Source organism: Elephas maximus, chromosome 12 (assembly GCF_024166365.1).
Source record: "Elephas maximus indicus isolate mEleMax1 chromosome 12, mEleMax1 primary haplotype, whole genome shotgun sequence".
NCBI lineage: Eukaryota > Metazoa > Chordata > Mammalia > Proboscidea > Elephantidae > Elephas > Elephas maximus.
This window is the reverse complement of record NC_064830.1, coordinates 26,439,760-26,452,794: the sequence shown is the minus strand read 5'-3', so window position 1 is coordinate 26,452,794 and position 13,035 is coordinate 26,439,760. Positions and strand designations below refer to the sequence as shown.

At 42.1% G+C, this 13,035-nt stretch overlaps 1 pseudogene; it reads right to left on the bottom strand.

Annotated features, from left to right (window-relative positions):
* Positions 1–10,785: 10,785 nt before the first annotated feature.
* LOC126086464 (fragile X mental retardation syndrome-related protein 1-like) lies at positions 10,786–12,807 on the bottom strand (annotated as a pseudogene).
* Between the last annotated feature and the right edge of the window lie 228 nt (positions 12,808–13,035).

Genomic DNA, 13,035 nt, shown 5'->3' with positions numbered 1-13,035 from the left:
ATAATTTGGACATTTATAGCAACTTCACTCACATTGATGTTTGAAGACCATACATTTCGAATCCATCCAGGGTCTCTCATCATTGGAATCTGAAAAAGAAAAACACTAGACATTAGAAATCAAGTAATAAGAAGCTTGTGGTAAATTTTCTTTGAGCTTGTTAAAGCATGAATTTTCAGTTTTTTAGCAAAAACTGAAAAAACAAAACAAAACCTTTTGCAGTCAAGTTGATTTTCACTCATGGCCATCCCATGTGTGTCAGAGTAGAACTATGCTCATAGGGCTTTCAATGGCTATTATTTTATGGAAGTAGATTGCCAGGCCTTTCTTCTGTGGTGCTGCTGAGTGGATGCGAGCCACTAACCTTTCAGTTAGAAGCCGAATATAAACCATTTGCACCACCCAGGGACCTAGAGGACTCATTAAGAGGTTATAAGTCTCTCCCCAACTTCTTCACACTTTCTCCATCTTCTCAGCCTTCTCAAAGCACATGTAACCAATTGGTGAAGGAACAGAAGATAAGGCAGCTTGGGAAAATGATGGAATTTGGAGTCAGAAGACATGCATTTAAGTGATGCCTCTACTATTTCTTAAGTATGTGGCTGCCTGGGGCTTGTTTTCCTACCTGTAGAATGAGCGTGACAATAACCCCTGCCCTGCTAGTCTGCTGGTGATGTTGTGAGCATCAGCTGAGTCCATTCAGGTAAAAGGGGAAAGTTTATATATGTATTAGTTATTATTACTATTGGAATGGCATTACTGTAGTCATGGGACTTGTGCAGTCTGCTTTTCCAATAAGTGCTCAGGTAGAACATGCCCGAAGTGTTGCCAGCATGGAGGTTTTAGCCCCAATTTTTTTAGTGACGTGTTCCTGGGTGGCCTTCAATTATACTCAAAAACGTGTGTGCTTTGAGTTCAAATAAGGCAGCCCAAACAAACAGCCCTGGAAGCCCCTCACTCCCACTTCTCTTGTCCTGACACCTCCTCATCCCGCCACCCTACCTGCTGCCCAGCCCATATTTGTTGGCTGGCTGATGGTTAATGGTGGGATTTTTACATCCTTATTTATTGAGTGTGTCCTGCAGGCCAGGGACTGCACTAAGTACTGGGAGCAGAGATGAATGAGATATGAATCTTGTCCTTGAGTAACTCAGAATATAATGGCAGGGGTGGCAAGGAACAGATCGGAAGACACGTAGAAAAACATTCTTGTGGCCAGGGCTATTGTATGCCCGTGGTCCCATGGGAGCACAGAGGAGGGAGCAAACCATTCACCTGACAGGAAAAATAGGGAAGATTCCATTCCATCCATAGAAGGCCATGTTTGAGCTGCTTCTGAGGGATGAGTGGAACTCTCAGAAGAAGAAGGAAGAGGAAAGAGAGACAAAAGTCATTCCAAGTAGAGAAGACAGCCCATTCAAAGAAACAAACACGACAGATGTATGTTTGGAGAACACAAGGAGTTCTCCTGACTGGAGAATAGGTGCAGCATGTGGAGGTGGCGTGATGGGGCACTGGGAGGGGATGAGTGACATGTGGCTGGGCCAGTAGTGAGAGGCCTGCGTGTCAAGGGCTTTGTGTGCACACTAAGGAGTTTAAGCTTTGTACTTGAGACTAGTGGTTTCTTAAGAAAGCCCTCTTTGAACAAAATCTTTTGTAGAAGCCAGTTATGTAAATAGACATAAGGGACACTGCTGTGGTCAAATCAGCCAAGGGGACTAGAGACCTCTGTCACGGCTACAAAAACATGGAGGCTTCACAGAACACAGTTTGAAACCTACTGGTGTACACAACGGGGAGCCACAGAAGAGTAGGAAGATGGTCAGATCTGTGTTTTACGAAGATCACATCTGTGTGGAAGGTGTGTCGGTGGCAAAGAAGCCAATTTGAAGGTCATTCCAGCAAAGGATGGCTAGGGTGTAAAATAAGGTGATAACCAAAAAACAAAACAAAACACCTTTGCCGTCGAGTCAATTCCAACTCATAGTAACTCTATAAGCACAGAGTAGAAGTGCATCGTAGGGTTGCCAAGGAGCAGCTGGTGGATTTGAACTGCCAGTTTTTTGGCTAGCAGCCAAGCTCTTAACCCCTGCATCACCAGGGCTCCAAGGTGCTTATAACAGTGGGGACGAAAGGGAAGGGATAGTTGAGTGCTTTCTGATGGTAGAATCAGCAGGACTTGATGAATGGCTTGGGTTAGCTCGGTAAAGAAAAAGGAGGTTTGGAGGGTGACTGATATTTCTGGCTTGGATCACTAAGTAGATGATGTTATCATTGACTAAATTAGGAAAACAGTCGGGATAAATTTGGGGAGGAATATTCTAGTATCCTGGAAACACATCTGAAATAAAAAGGATAGACTTTATTTACTGTAAGACAGTACTCGGGAAAGAAGGCTGATGTGAGCTAAGGAAATCTACTTAAGTCCGGATCCTTGCTGAGAAAGTGGAGAAAGGCAATTGTGTTCTTCCCCTATAAATTGCGTAATTTTGACAATGAATTAAGTCCTGATTTCAACTGAACAATGCATTTGAAACAGTTCTTGGAATCAAAGTATTACTTCCACTTCAATTCCTGCAGAACATTGCAGCATGCTGCAAAAAAAAAAATCATGCAACTTGGATACAGATGTTCTAGGCCATCCAACTCAAATTCTTCAGAGAGCATAAACAGAGTCACACGCAGACCAGCATTCTGTGTGTACAATAGTTGAATTGATTTCATGCTCATGAGGTAAGCTAGGAAGCCTGCCAGGGGTTTAAAATCACAGTGCTTGGATTCGGTCCTGACTAAAAATGAAGTTTCCAATCCAATACCAAATCTGTTATTTTACTGCTAGGAGAGCGATGTCTCTGACACTCGAGTGTGGTTTGATTTTCAAAGTTTAAATATCAGCTGAAAACAGCAAAAATATTGTACCAATATATTTCAACAATAATTTCTCTCAAAGCTAAGAAGAAAATAATCTCTTTCTACGCCACAACTATTTGGCTGTTGTCATTCAAAATTCTAACACACAGCCACTGCGGCAAACAGCTTGACAGTTCCTCAATACGTTAAACATAAAATTACCAAATGATCCAGTATTTTCAGTTCTAGGTTGTTGTGGATTGAATTGTGTCCCCCCAAAAATATGTGTCAACCTGGCTAGGCCATGATTCCAAGTATTGTGTGATTGTCCACCATTTTATCAGCTGATGTCATTTTCCCATGTGTTGTAAATCCTACCTCTATGATGTTAATCAGGCAGGATTAGAAGCCGTTATGTTAATGAGGCAGGACTCAATCTACAAGATTAGGTTGTATCTTGAGTCAATCTCTTAAAAGAGCAGACATACAAGGGGACCTCCTACTACCAAGAATGAAGATCCAGGAGGGGAGCGCAACCCAGGGTTCCCGCGCTGTGAAGCTCCTAGATCAGGGAAAGATTGATGACAAGGACCTCCCCCCAGAGCCAACAGAGAAAGAAAGACTTCTCCTAGAGCTCGTGCCCTGAATTTGGACTTCTTTGCTCCTAAAATGTGAGAGAATAAATTTCTCTTTGTTAAACCCATTCACTTGTGGTATTTCTGTTATAGCAACACTAGATAACTAAGATAAGGTATAACTTATCGCTGTTGAGTTGATTCCAACTCATAGTGACCCTACAGGACAGAGTAGAACTGCCCCATATGGTTTCAAAGGAGCGCCTGGTAGATTCGAACTGCTGACTTTTGATTAGCAGCCAAACTCTTAACCGCTACACCACCAGATTAAGGTATATACCACAAAAATATTGAAAACAGATGTTTAAACAAAAATTTGTACACAAATGTTCATAGCCACATTATTCGTAATAGCCAAAGTGTAGAAACAACCCAAATGTCTATCAACTGATGAATGGATAAACAAAATGTGGTATATCCATACAACAAAATATTATTTAACCATAAAAAGGAATGAAGTATTGATACATGCTATAACATAGATGGATTTTGAAAGCATTATTTTAAGTGAAAGAAGCCAGACATGAAAGACCATATATTGTATGATTTCATTAATATGAAATATGAAATACCCAGAATAGGCAAATCCATGAAGACAGAAAGCAGATTAGTTGTTGTCAGGGGCTGGGGGAGGAGAAAATGGGATGGCAACTGGTTTGGGTTTTTTTGTTTGTTTACCATCCACTCTACACCTGCACTTTAGTTATCTTAATTCTCACAGAAACTCTAAGGAGGTACTGACCCACTACCATCGAGTCAGTTCTGACTCACAGCAACCCCACAGGGTTTCCAAGGCTGTAAATCTCTACCGAAGCACACTGTCACCTTGTGCCCTGTGTAATCCTCCCCTTCTTCTACTCCAGGCCCAGCAACCACTGATCTATTTTCTGTAGCTACAGTTTTGTTTTTCCAGAAATCATACAGAATGTAGGCTTTTGAGTCTCACTTTTTTCACTTAGCATAATGCACTGAAAATCACCCATGTTGTTGTGACTATCACTAGCTCATAGATTTTAATTGCTGAGTAGTATTCCATTGTATGGATGTACCACAGTTTGTTTAGCCATCCATTCATGAGCTGAACATTTGGGTGGTTCTCAGATTTTGAGAATTATGAATAAAGTTGGTATAAACATTTGTGTGCTGGTTTTTGTGGTGAACTAATTATTAACAGAGCTAAAACTTAAGATCCTAGGTCCCAGCCTGGAGCTCTACATGGGTTTCCAGTCAAACCGTCTAGGGTGGAGTCCCAGTTTCACCTCTCACCATCTGTGTAGTCTTGGGCATATCATTTAATATTTCTTTCGCAAATTCAGCTCTGCTTTCTCCCAGTTCCACAGGCCTGTGCAGACTCTCCACTGCTAGGTCTCTTCCGGTGTGGAAAACTCATCCCTAGCACTATTGCTCGCCTCCGCCTGTGCGCCCTGATTCAGCCTGCAGGGCGCCAGCCAGGTCAGCTCTAGCAAATCCTCGCTGCTTCTGAACTGCCTCTCCTTTCCCCTCCCCCTCTGTCCGACTCCTCAACTTTGTCTCTGATGATCAAGGCTCCTAGATTGTCACATATAATCGATTCACTTGTTTTTTTGGGTCTTTGTTGTCAGAGGGACCACAGGAAGTGTCTGGCTACTACGCCGTCTTGGCCCCACCTCCCTCAAATCATTTAATATTTCTAAGTCTCAGTTTCTCCTCTATAAAAGGAAACTAATAATAATAGCTTTGTCATAGAGTTACTGCGATGACTAAATGAAATAAGTAACGTCAAATGCTCAACACGTATTAACTGTTATCATCACCATCATCTCTTCCTTCAACTGAGAGGCAGATAAACTGGGATTTAGTTCTAACCCTGGCTTGCTGGATGACTTTGGCCAATTTCTTCACCTCTCCGGAACTAAGTTTCCTTATTTATTAAATTCTGGGTTATATTAAAGCAAGGGTGCCCAACTTGTCAACTGTAAGGAAACTGTCCTCTACGTCTAGCACCTTCTCCTCCAATCATCTACTTAAAAGTCATTCCCTGCTTAAAAATTTCAATGGTTCCCCATTGCCCAGGGGTTAGTGTCCAATCCTGGTGCCCGTGGCCTTGCATGATCTGCTCTGCCTGCCTATCTCATCTCACCTCCTCTCCTGCCCCCTGATATACTACATCCCAGACCTGTTGTCCCATTCTGTACTCCTGGGATGTGCCACTCTGCTCCCTTCTTAGTGCCTTTGCTCCATTAGTCCCTCTCATTCAAACGTTCACCCTTCACCTAAATCTGCTCCTTGAAGCCCTACCAATGGTTCAAATGCAATTCTCCAGGGTGTCTTCTCAGCTTTCTTTCTGTGTAAATGACCCCCCTCCTACTGACTCCTGAAAAACCAGCACTGAAAACCCTATGGAACACAGTTTGACTCTGACACACATAGGGTCACCATGAGTTGGAGAAGGCAACACAGTTCAGTAGACAGAGAGGAAGTGGCAGCTGCCTGGATTCTAATTTTCCTTGGGTCACTGTGTGGCCTTGGGCCAGTCCCTGCTCTTTTTTAGACCTGGTTTCCTTCTCTATCCAGTTAATTAAATGAGATGACTACTAAAAGCCTAGATTAAGGTCACTGTCCGCAGCTCCACGCCTTAAACACCTGGTCTCAGATAGTGATATGATGTACGACTGCACTAATCACTGAGAGTCTTTTTCTCAGTGAAGCCAACTTTAGTTTATTTCTCCATTATTCCCTCAAATTAAACATCTAAAGTCCAGACAACCTTCTCTAAGTGACCCACTCACTCATAATTAATAGAGATCATTCATCACTGAAATATGTCATAAGAGAAATTAATCACTTGACAGGTTTAGGAAAACAGTAGTTACTCCTGGACGTGAATGATACTTAATCCTGGCAGGCCAACTGGCATCCTGGGTGTCTTAGGCTGGGTTCTAAAAAGAAGCAAAGCCAGTAAAGCATAAAAATATATACAGAGATTTATATCAAGGAAACGACTCACGCGATTGTAGACTGGAATGTCCCAAGTCCGTAGATCAGGATAGAAGCTTCTCTTGATTCACGTAGCCGCAGGGGCTGGCGAACACAAGATCAGCAGGTTGGAGGGCAGAGTTCCCATTCACAGGCTGTGAAGATTGATGAATCCCAAGATCAGCAGATAAACTGATAGCTCAAGAACCGGAGGTGAGACGAACAGAAGGCAGCCGCAGGATCCAGAACAAGCAAAAAGCCAGAACGTCTGCTTATATTTGGATGCAGGCCATGCCCCCAAGGAAACGCCCCTTCAACGGATTGGCTCCTTACAGCAGATTCCATCATGGGAGTGATCACATACAAACACTGAGAATCATGGCCCAGCCAAGTTGACACACAATCTTAATCATCACAACAGGAAAAACAGTATTTGGTTAGGAGGAGTCCTGGGTGACATCTCTCCTCCTTTCATGAACCACATCCAGTCATGAGCAAATCCTGCAGCTCTACCTTCAACATGGGGCTCTAACCACTCCTCATCTTTTTCTCCCCACCACCCCAGTCCCCATGGCCCAACCACTCTGGTCTCTCACTTAGCTAACCAGTCTCTCTGCTTCTGCTCCTTGCTAGGCTATTCTCTCAGCAACCAAAATGAAGCTTCTGGAATGTTAGATCATGCCACTCCTCTGCTCAAAACCTTCCAGGGCTCTTCATTCCACACAGAGTAAGTTCCAAGGTCCCACAATGAACTCAGAGACACTGCCTACCTTTCTGGACTCGTCTACATCTCCTATCATGCACTGTTGGCTTCCACCTCAGGGACATTGCACATGCTGTTCCCTCTGCTTGGCATGCTTCTCCTCAGTTATTCGTAAGACTCATTCCATCATTTCATCCTAGTCTCTGCTCAAATGCCCTTCTCCTCAAAGGGGTTTCTTCAGTCATCCTGATCATTCCCCATCCCCTTACCATGCTGTAATTTTCTTCTTAGCACTTATCAACATCTGACATCATATTGTACATTTACTGTTTATTTGTGTTTTTTCTGTTTTCCCTACTACCATATAACACCTTCTTTTATCTACTGTCGTATCCACGGCACCTGTAATAATGCCTGGCATGTAACGGATCCTTCACAGATAAGAGCTGTATAGATAATTGTTACAAAGGTTAGATTTTGCCAGTACCAATGCTCTTTTGCCAATGCTATCCATTCTTTTAAATGACAATCAATGTTTTAGAGCTGGAAGGAAATTGAATGTTCTTATCAATCAGGAGCTTTTTTTTTTTGGGCTCCCTTGGTTTCTTGACAAAAGCCATGATTCCTTAATGTATGTTGTTGTTAGGTGCAGTCGAGTCGCCTCCCACTCATAGTGACCCTATGTACCGTAGAACACAACACTGCCAGATACTGCACCATCCTCATAATAGTGTTATGCTTGAGCCCATTGTTGCAGCCACTGTGTCAATCCATCTCACTGAGAGTCTTCCTCTTTTCTGCTGACCCTGTACTTAACCAAGCATGATGTCCTTCTCCAGGGACTGACCCCTCCTGACAACATGTCCAAAGTATGTAAGATGCAGTTTCCCCATCCTTGCTTCTAAGGAGAATTCTGGCTGTACTTCTTCCAAGACAGATTTGTTTGTTCTTTTGGCAGTCCATGGTACATTCAATATTCTTCACCAACACCACAATTCAAAGGCGTCAATTTCTCTTGGGTCTTCCTTATTCACTGTCCAGCTTTAGCATGCACATGATGCAATTGAAAATACCATGGCTTAAGTCAGGCGCACCTTAGTCTTCAGGGTGACATCTTTGCTCTTCAACACTTTAAAGATGTCCTTTGGAGCAGATTTGCCCAGTGCAACGCGTCTTTTGATTTCTTGACTGCTGCTTCCATGGGTGTTGATTGTGGATCCAAGTAAAATGAAATCCTTGACAACGTCAATCTTTTCTCCATTTACCATGATGTTGCTTATTGGCCCAGTTATGAGGATTTTTGTTTTCTTTATGTTGAGGTGTAATCTGAAGGCTGTGGTCTTTGATCTTCATCAGTAAGTGCTTCAAGTCCTCTTCACTTTCAGCAAGCAAGGTTGTATCATGTGCATAACACAGGTTGTTAATGAGTCTTCCTCCAATCTTGATGCCCCGTTCTTCTTCATATAGTCCAGCTTCTCGGATTATTTGCTTAGCATATAGATTGAATAGGTATGGTGAAAGGATACAACCCTGACCCACACCTTTCCTGACTTTAAACCATGCAGTATCCCCTTGTTCTGTCCAAACGACTGCCTCTTGATCTATGCACAGGTTCCTCATGAGCACAATTAAGTGTTCTGAAATTCTGGTTCTTCACAATGTTATCCATAATTTGTTATGATCCACACAGTTGAATGCCTTTGAATAGTCCATAAAACACAGGTAAACATCCTTCTGGTATTCTCTGCTTTCAGCCAGGATCCTTCTGACTTCAGCAATGATATCACCTCCTCTTCTGAATCCAGCTTGAATTTCTGGCAGTTCCCTGTCCGTATACTGCTGCAGCCGCTTTTGAATTATCTTCAGCAAAATTTTGCTTGCATGTGATATTAATGATATTGTTGGATAATTTCTGCAATTGGTTGGATCACCTTTCTTGGGAATAGGCATAAATATGGATCTCTTCCAGTCAGTTGGCCAGGTAGCTGTCTTCCAAATTTCTTGGCATAGACAAGTGAGCACTTCCAGCACTGCATCCATTTGTTGAAACACCTCAATTGGTATTCCGTCAATTCCCAGAGCCTTGTTCTTTGCCAATGTTTTCAGTGCAGCTTGGACTTCTTCCTTCAGTACCATTGGTTCCTGATCATATGCTGCCTCTTGAAATAGTTGAACATTGACTAATTCTTTTTGGTATAACTCTGTGTATTCCTTCCATCTTCTTTTGCTGGTTCCTGGGTCGTTTAATATTTTCCCCATAGAATCCTTCACTATTGCAACTCGAGGCTTGAATTTTTTCTTCAGTTCTTTCAGCTTGAGAAAAGTCACATGTGTTCTTCCCTTTTGGTTTTCTATCTCCAGCTCTTTATACATGTCATTATAATACTTTACTTTGTCTTCTCGAGCCACCCTTTGAAATCTCCTGTTCAGTTCTTTTACTCCATCAATTTTTTCTTTTGCTTTAGCTCCTCGACATTCAAAAGCAAGTTTGAGTCTCTTCTGATCCATTTTGGTCTTGTCTTCCTTTCCTATCTTTGTAAGGACCTCCAGCTTTCTTCATGTATGATGTCTTTGATGTCATTCCACAACTCGTGTGTTCTTCAGTCATTAGTGTTCAACACGTCAAATCTATTCTTGAGGTGGTCTCTAAATACAGGTGGGATATACTCAAGGTCGTACTTTGGCTCTCATCGACTTGTTCGAATTTTCTTCAGTTTCAATCTGAACTTGCATAATAGCAATTGATCGTCTGTTCCACAGTCGACCCTTGGCCTTGTTCTGACTGATGATATTGAGCTTTTCCATCATCTGCTTCCACAGATGTGGAAAGATTCCTGTGTATTTGATTTGATTCCTGTGTATTCCATCCGGCAAGGTCCATGTGTATAGTCGCCATTTATGTTGATGAAAAAAAGGTATTTGCAGTGAAGAAGTTGTTGGTGTTGCAAAATTCTATCATGAAATCTCCGGCATCGTTTCTATCACCAAGGCCATATTTTCCAACTACCGATCCTTCTACTTTGTTTCCAACTTTCACATTCCAATCACGAGTAATTATCAGTGCATCCTGATTGCATGTTCAATCAATTTCAGACTATAGAAGCTGGTAAAAATCTTCAATTTCTTCATCTTTGGCCTTAGTGGCTGGTGCATAAATTTGAATAATAGTCATATTAGCTGGTCCTTCCTGTAGGATATTATCCTATTACTGACAGCATTGTACTTCAGCATAGATGTTGAAATGTACGTTTTGACAATGAATGCAACGCCATGCCTCTTCAAGTTGTCATTCCTGGCATAGTAGACCATATGATTGGCCAATTCAAAATGGCCAATACCATTCCATTTCAGCTCACTAATGCCTAGGATATGGATGCTTATGTGTTCCATTTCATTTTTGATGATTTTCTTTTAGCCAGCAACTTTTTTTTAATGTTACATATACTATTCTCAAGGCACATCTGATGATATATTTTATAACACAGTAGGTGTCAAAGTACTTTTAACATATGATTTCTTCAGGATCCCTCCCCTTTCTGAATTCCAAATGGAGGAACTGAAAGTGCGATGGAAAGACTGGTGATCCGTATTGTATCTTTGGCAAGCTTGTACAAGCACCGTTGTAAAATGTAATGTAAGAACTGTAAACTAGGAACTTCTTCAGTCTATGAAACACCATTCAGGACTGCTGCTTCTTGAGGATTTTCTTCTTTTAGGGTATTGATCCTTTCTTCTCCCGGCGTACGCTGTAGCTTAGAAATTTCATCGCCAGAAGTACTAGTTGGGCCATTTATTGCCTTTTCTGAAGGACCATGCTCTTCAATCACATCTTTTGCCTGCCAAAGGGAGACAACTTTTTCAACTTCTTTATAAATGCAATCTACAGCATTTCTTTCTTGTTTTTAGGCAAAGTTTCCCTTGGGAGGTTTCTTTGTCTGCTCTGAGACTCAGCTCTAGAAATATAACCTGCAACTGTGACTAGCCCATTTTCATTAACTGAAGCCGTATCAGATTCAGTCATCCCATCCATCAGAACAGCATCTTCATCAGTCCTTCGTCTATAAGACTGCCTACGACGGTTAGTACTGTGATGAGATTCGCTGGCATCAGTGTCTGATCTGATTCTGTATTATCAAGTAAGCTGTATGGATTGCTGTCTGGATCTTTGAGCACGGAACTGATGGAGTATTTGCCACCATGTGGTCCACCACGACCTCGACCCCCTGAAACACTTCTGCCTCTTCCTCCTGGGCACCTCCTGCTGTCACGCTGATGTCGGCTCTCTCAGTCATCTTCTCCGGCCAAAGACCAATCACTCAGCTCATCTTTACGCTCCGATTCTGTTTCAGAGGGGTTAGACAGCTCAGAGTTTGTACCATAACCGGAGGTGTAATTAGGGCCCCAACAACCTCTGCCTCTTCCACTATAAGACCTAGAACCTTGTGCAGAAGAGACGGTACTTTCATCAGTGGCATATCCTTTTTCTTTTTCAGGCCCTCTGGTGGAAGAAGGTCTGAAACCCATACCAATCTGTCGTAGCTGTTCATCAATCTGTAGGCATTCCATTCTTAGCTGTTCTACTTCTTTCAGATAAGCGGTATGGTACTCTAGAAGAACCTGGATGTTTCCAATGCTTTCTTTAGTGCCAACAAATACAAACGGAACCATCCCATCTTCTCTAGGTAGCTTATTTTCATTGTCTCCTTCAATTCTCACCCGAACCACTCCAGATTTGTCTACTATTTCTTGAATAACTTTGCCGTTTTTTCCAATTACTTTTCCAACGAGATTCCTAGGAACTTGAATAAAATCCTCCACGAATTCCAAGAAACCTCTCGCCTTCTTGACGGCATCAGCACTCTCTCCATAGGTTCTAAATGTTCCCGTATCTTCGTCCAGCTTGATAGCTGTAACTCCAGGAACCTTCCTGGCTTGCTGGATGTTACTACCATGAGTTCCTATTGCCAGGCCCATTAAATCTTCTCTCACAACAAATTCCTCATGAAAAGCTGCTGCAAGTTATTTTGTGCATTCTAAATGCTTCGTGGCCTCTTTATTTCTGGACATAAGCATCAACTTTGTACGAATACTTCGCAAATGCATGTCACTTAAAATATTTACTCTCTTCACAGTTGCTTCACTGGCAGACAGTATCATTAGCTGTGTGGTTTCCAGATGGTAAAAAATTCTGCATGCTCCTACTGCTTTCTTAAAATCTTTATGTGCATTTTCATTAGCACACGCCTCTCTCAAATCCTCAGGAACATCCACTGTACATTTAAAGAAGGTATTTTTTTTTGACAGTTTTATTTTGATTGACAGGTCGAAGTCATTCAAATGTGACTATTTCATTGTAAGAGCATCACAAGCAGCATATTCAATGACATAAAATTCTCCTTTCATCATTCTAACTTTAGCCAGCCACCATCCACATGGTTCTTGCTCATTTGCTCTTGAATAAACCTCTACTTCATCTCCTTCGCTAATTTCTTTTTTTATATCAGGTGGTGGAGGTAATCTAACTTCATTAAAGGGAACCTGGCATTCTGGCTGCCAATTATTTTCAAAAACAACTGTGAGGGAGTCTTCATGGACATCTTTGATAAATCCCTTGTAGAAAGCCCCATTGGAGCCGCGAACCCCCACCGTCAGCTCCACCATGTTGGAACCGCAAAGGCCGCTCATTTTTGATGATTTTCAATTTCCCTAAATTCATACTTCATACATTCCAAGTTCAGATTATTAATGGATGTTTGCAGCTGTTTCTTCTCATTTTGAGTCATGCCACATCAGCAAATGAAGGTCCCAAAAACTCGACTCCATCCACATCATTAAGGTTGACTCTACTTTGAGGAGGCAGCTCTTCCCTAGTCATCTTCTGAGTACTTTCAA